Source organism: Periplaneta americana, chromosome 16 (assembly GCF_040183065.1).
Source record: "Periplaneta americana isolate PAMFEO1 chromosome 16, P.americana_PAMFEO1_priV1, whole genome shotgun sequence".
NCBI lineage: Eukaryota > Metazoa > Arthropoda > Insecta > Blattodea > Blattidae > Periplaneta > Periplaneta americana.
This window is the reverse complement of record NC_091132.1, coordinates 1,492,624-1,499,384: the sequence shown is the minus strand read 5'-3', so window position 1 is coordinate 1,499,384 and position 6,761 is coordinate 1,492,624. Positions and strand designations below refer to the sequence as shown.

The 6,761-nt window shown below is 36.6% G+C and overlaps 1 non-coding gene across 1 annotated transcript; it reads right to left on the bottom strand.

Moving 5' to 3' along the window:
* Window positions 1-493: 493 nt before the first annotated feature.
* Window positions 494-567, bottom strand: TRNAS-GCU (transfer RNA serine (anticodon GCU)). Its single transcript has one exon. It is a non-coding gene; the product is annotated as a tRNA-Ser (tRNA).
* Between the last annotated feature and the right edge of the window lie 6,194 nt (window positions 568-6,761).

Genomic DNA, 6,761 nt, shown 5'->3' with positions numbered 1-6,761 from the left:
CAAAGAATATTTTATATTTACTGAATTACAAATTAAATCTAGAATAACAAAATTGTATAGTGATGAAATTACTGAATATTGAAATATTTTGTGATAGATTAAAGAAACTATTTACAAGTAATCAATTACTGACCAAGTGCCTAGTAAGTTTTCGTTTGAATTCAATTTTATTTCGACAGTCCCTGATGCTAGCAGGTAGCGAATTCCAGAGTCTTGGCAGGGCTATTGTGAAAGAAGATGAGTATGAGGAGGTGCGATGGGATGGTATTGTTAGTATTGTTTCATGACGAGAGCGTGTGTTGAGATTATGGTGGGAAGAAAGGTAAGTGAAACGAGACGACAGGTACGAAGGAATAGAAGAGTTCAAGATTTCGAGAATTAATTAATGTAAGTCACACAAAAGTTTACAAACAATATCTTATGATCATGCAAATCTAGCTTTCAGGTAGTAGCTCCCTGTAAAGCAAGTTTGAATAATGTCAAGGAAAAATTGTTCCCGAGCCGGGTATCGATCCCGGGACCCTTCGCTTAGCGCGCGAACGCTCTACCGACTGAGCTACCCCAGGAACTATACACGACACCATCACAAATTTTCCTTTATATCCACACAACTCACATGAGCTGAAAGCTAGATTTGCATAATACATTCGTTACTGGAGGTACGTTAACAGAAAGCCACAATATTTAAAGTCACACATCATTGGTGTGCACTCATAGCTGAGTTCTGGCGTCATATCAGCTCATGTGAGTTGTGTGGATATAAAGGAAAAATTGTGACGGTGTCGTGTATAGTTCCTGGGGTAGCTCAGTCGGTAGAGCGTTCGCGCGCTACGCGAAGGGTCCCGGGACCGATACCCGGCTCCGGAACAATATTTTATGATATAAACAGATTTTACTTGCGAAAAGTTTGGCTAGTGGGCCTCGTAATTAGAGATACTAATCACCATGACTATGAAAAGCAGGTTACTCTGTATGTTGTGTAAGTCTTGAAAACCAATATATTGCAGTTCCTTGAAAACGATAAGGAAAAAGTAGGCCTAATGCGCAGGAATGACTTAATCTACATGCAAAACACCAGCCTCTTCACACATCTGCATATTTAACTAATTCTGTTTCTTTGGCTCTCAATAATGACTATGTTTCTTAGTTATATTGGTTGTCCCATTGCGTCACGGATAACACTCCAATCAATAGCACCTCCAGTTGATGTACCATGTCTTAATATTTTTTATGCTCTTCCATGCCGAAATGTAGTAATTATACACCTGGTAGTAGCCCTTTAATGCACCTCATTAAAGTACACATATTCATTATAATTCAGTTGTTCAGCCAATGACAAATCACCTTTGTACCATTATAAAACCGCAAGTATCGATTATTCTCGGATATGCAATCGAAAGACAATTAGCGAAAAGTCACGGAGGCTGGAAATCCAATACTGTCGCAGAAGGTTATGTTCTGTTACTATAATAATTAGCGTTAATTGTAATTAATATTCAAATAAATTCAATTTGTCATCTCGTTTTTCAATTCTAAATCAATTTCCAATGATATTCGTGCCTCGGAAAAAATTAATACTTTCGCGTCTGCGCACATCTCACAATTCAGGGCAATTCCGTTCGTCACTACGTAACCATAACATAAAAACTTATGAATAATTTCAAGTTAGAAATATGGTCAAGCATAAAAAGTCGTATGAAACTTGCCTATAATGGTAATTAAGACGCTCGTATGAAAATTATGAAACTCGCTTGCGCTCGTTACATAAACAAACATACTCGCGTCTTAATTACTGCCATTATAGGCTCGTTGCATAATGTACTAATATAGGGTGATTAAATAATGATCTCTAAACATGAAGTAGAGCCATGGGTTCGAATTCTAGTGGCAGATCTTCAGCTAACACATTATGACCTGTAACAGAACAAGCAGAGTCCATGGACTTCCTCACTGGCAGGCCTCCAATTTCTAGACGTGCCTTCTCCTAAATAGAACATTTCCAGCATGTGTTAGTGACTGTAAGATAACGACAGTAAATCTTTTACATACTCTAAATTTAATGTAATTTCGTTACTCATTTACTCACTCGTTGACTTCGTTTCCTTTAATCTATTTCTTCCCGTATCCCTTTGCCCTTGACTCGTTCCTATATATGTTTGCTTGGTTCTTACTTTCCCAATTCCATCGATAAGTTCCCAAATTTCTTCATTAGTTCCCATTCTTCTTCACTGGTTTCTCTTTCATTGATTCCTTGCCACTTCCCCAGTTCTTTTCCAATTTCCCTAATTCGTCCCACTTGCCGCAATTCTTTCCCTGTTGCCTTTCTCTGTTCGTTTTCCCCGTTTTTCGTTAATTCCTGCCTTGATTCGTGTTTGTCTTTCTGTAAAATTGATATCCTGTTTGTTTTTTTTTATATTCTGTGGGAAGACGGTCAGGTGGTGGTAGAGTCAAATTTAATTAGGCTACTACAAGTAAGATACGTACAATGTAAAGGATATCTCGGAGTTGATCTGCCGGCCTTTTGGCGGAAAGTCGGGTAGAAGTGTTCAGAAAATGTTGGGTGATGAGTAGGGCTAGGATTTTGATGAAATTGCATCTTTTTTCTAGTAAGCCAGATACATAGCCGCTTTAGTATTTATATGTTATGTGATAAACTGAGTGTTTTAAGACATATTTGTTAGGGCATTTTTTTTGCATTTTTTGCCAGTTTCAACTCATAAGAGCATCTTTTGTTTTATGCGGTTATTTTTGTTAGGCATTTTCATTTAATTTTGGCCATAAATCCCCATTATTAATATAAAATAATGTTTATTTCCTTTGATATTTTGTCTACATATTTTGTCCATTAATACCCTTTATTTTTTACTTGGTTATTTAACGACGCTGTATCAACTACGAGGTTATTTAGCGTCGATGGAGTTGGTGATAGTGATAGGATATTTGGCGAGATGAGGCCGAGGATTCGCCATAGATTACCTGACATTTGCCTTACGGATGGGAAAAACCTCAGAAAAAACCCAACCAGATAATCAGCCTTAGCGGGAATCGAACCCGCGCTCGAGAGCAACTCCGGATCGGCAGGCAAGCGCCTTAACCGACCGAGCTGCGCCGGTGGATAATTCCCATTATTTTGTACAATATTTTAATCGTTTTTCTACACAAATATTGCCATTTTAACGTAGTACACCCCATGTAATGGATCAGTCCAACCACCCCTTCAATATAGACTCCTCTATACTTGCTAATTCCGGATAAGAGTGGCCTTGTGGTGGACTACATGGAAACTACATCAGGTAAAATAATTAATTAAAGTGTACTACTTAGAAAAAATTATGTAAAATTAAATAAACTTAAATGATGGTACTAGAATTTAATTTAATTACTAGTCTAAATATTAAGTAGCACTTTTCCTACTAAGCCAATTTTAGAATGTAAGATCAATTTTTAGGGCATTTTTAAGGGCATTTTTGAAAGTTTTTAGGTCATAAATGCATTGTTTTCAGGACATTTTTGTATAATTTATAGGTCATCAAAATCCTAGCCCTAGTGATGAGACATAATATGCAAGCAATATTACTTACTTATTTACTTACTTACTTACTTACTTACTTACTGGCTTTTAAGGAACCCGGAGGTTCATTGCCGCCCTCACATAAGCCCGCCATTGGTCCCTATCCTGAGCAAGATTAATCCAGTCTCTACCATCATATCCCACCTCTCTCAAATCCATTTACATTATCCTCCCATCTACGTCTCGGCCTCTCCAAAGGTCTTTTTCCCTCCGGCCTCACAACTAACAATCTATACGCATTTCTGGATTCGCCCATACTTGCTACATGTCCTGCCCATCTCAAACGTCTGGATTTAATGTTCCTAATTATGTCAGGTGAAGAATACAATGCGTGCAGTTCTGTGTTGTGTAACTTTCTCCATTCTCCTGTAACTTCATCCCTCTTAGCCCCAAATATTTTGCTAAGCACCTTATTCTCAATCACCCTTAATCTCTGTTCCTCTCTCAAAGTGAGAGTCCAAGTTTCACAACCATAAAGAACAACCGGTAATATAACTGTTTTATAAATTCTAACTTTCAGATTTTTTGTCAGAAGACTAGATGGCAAAAGTTTCTCAACCGAATAATAACGGGCATTTCCCATATTTATTTACAAGCAATATTAGTTGCTGTAATGTTATTGGAAATCATTTAAGTCGTGTGCCGCGGAATGTCGGTGTTCGGAACTTCTTGAATCATAGTAACGCGATTAGGCCACGGAGCTGTGAAACAAAAAGGCGCGGCCGGCGAGGCGTGAGTGTCAACAGAGCAGCCGTGTCGTTTACTTAAGCTCGATCAAATACTGTAGATATGTCCGCTCCTTTATTGACTCTGGTCGCGTGATGGACTGCAGTCTGTTTGACTGCGGCACAAAAATCAAATCATTAGTCACAACACAACACGGCGTCTGTTTAAATTACAAGTGAAGAGCCTCGGACTGCTTAGCAGCGTATGATATGATTCACAGTATGTGGCGTGCATGCGAACTGGTCGTCATTGACACGAATAATCCAGGCAGTGATGTCCTGCAGCGATTCAGAAATCTACGTTCTATTTCGCTTTCACGATACATTATATTTTAACGCAGTTGTCACTCTAAATATATTACTTTTGAAAGAAGAGTTTTCAATCGCTCTAACGAAATATGTGAAATTATTCTTCCTCGTTATAATAATAATAATAATAATAATAATAATAATAATAATAATAATAATAATGGCTTTATTTAACCTGGCAGAGTTAAGGCCGTAAGGTCTTCTCTTACACTCAACCAGGATTAAAACTTGCTTACATAGTTGAACATAAAACTGGATCGGAATTAAGTAATTACATACTGATAGAATTTAGGTATATAATGAGATCAAAAGAGGTAGTTACATAAAAATTTACCTCATAAAATAAAAATAAACACAGTGGAATACATATTAATGTTGTTAGAATGAAATACGAATCACATAAAAACAGAAGCCGATAATTCAATAAAAAGAATGTACACAGTAAAAATAAAAATAAACACATTAGTATACATATTAGTATTAGATTACAATTAAGTAGGATTCACATAATTAAACCAGAAACCGACAAGTGAATAAAATGTAAACAAAAAAAATAGATTAATAATAAAAAAACAACACAATGGGATACGTATTGGCGTTAAGTGATAAATAAACATGATTTACATGATTACACAATAAAAATAAGAAACAAAAAAAAATAAATAAAAATAAATACAGTGGAACACATTTCATTAAATATTTTCAACGCGTTAGGTCTGGCAACTCATCATAAGATATTTTTCTAATTTACATTTAAAGGAAATTAAAGTTCGGCAGCCCTTGACTTCAGGCGGCAGAGAATTCCAGTGACGAGAAGTAGCAACAGTGAAAGATGAAGAATAAAGAGATGATGTGTGCAGTGGTATTTCTAGCGTGTTATCATATTGTGACCGAGTATTTAAGTTATGATACCGAGAAAGACTGTGGAATCGGACAGATAAGTAAGAGGGAGTAGAGGTGTGCAAAATTCGGTATAAGAGAGAAAGGGAATGTAACTTTCTCCTCTCATATAACCTGAGCCACAATCATTTATCGAAAGAAGGCGAAATGTGGTCGTAGTAGCGGACATTACAAATAAAACGAACACACGCATTATGAACACGTTGCAGTTTCTGGGATAAATCACTGAATAAAGCGTGACAATAATCGAAATTATATGAATAATATATCTATTATCAAATATTGTTTGCAGTCGTAAACGAAATACTATGCACAAAGAAGACAATGTTAACATCCATGATTTACTGGAGATGAAGATTCCATTGAAACTCCGATATTCTCCCCACCAGACACGGGACAGACTTCTGATTTGGTGTGCGTTATTTCATTATCAAATGAAAGTGAGAGATGAAATAAATTTACAAATATAAACGCGGTACATATTAAGTATTTTATTCGTTAAGGCATACATTTTCATTGCTTCTTTATTTCCTATAGGCTATTTCTTAAACAATGTTTGTATCATGTTAATTTTAATTTGTTTTAATTTACGTAAACGATGATGCACAATTAGTCCACACCTGTGGAGTAACGGTCAGCGCGTCTGGCCGCGAAACCAGGTGGCCCGAGTTCGATTCCCGGTCGGGGCGAGTTACATGATTGATTTTTTTTCCGGGGTTTTCCTTCAACCCAATATGAGCAAATGCTGGGTTACTTTCGGTGTTGGACCCCGGACTCATTTCACCGGCATTATCACCTTCATCTCATTCAGACGCTAAATAACCTAAGATGTTGATAAAGCGTCGTAAAATAACCTACTAAAAATAATGATGCACAATTATCTTCGTGCACAATCTCTGCTATATTCCCATTGTTTGGAGTAATTTATTACATTTTTATTCTGGTGGTTTTAAGGACATCAGGCCTTCTCTTCCACGCCACCAAAGATATGTATACACACAGCGAAAAAACGAAGTCTTCGGTGTTGTGAGAAAAAATCATACAAAAAAAAATAATAATAATAAATTGATTTATTTTGGTGGTGTTAAGGCCTTCACGCCTTCTCTTCCACGCTACCAGAAATAGCCTATGTATACATACAGCGAAAAAACCAAAGTCTTCGATATTGTGAGAAAAAATCGTACAGAGTTCAGGTCTAAATTAAATACATGAACATTGGAAAAACTTCTGATTGAGAATAACATGACATCACAAGA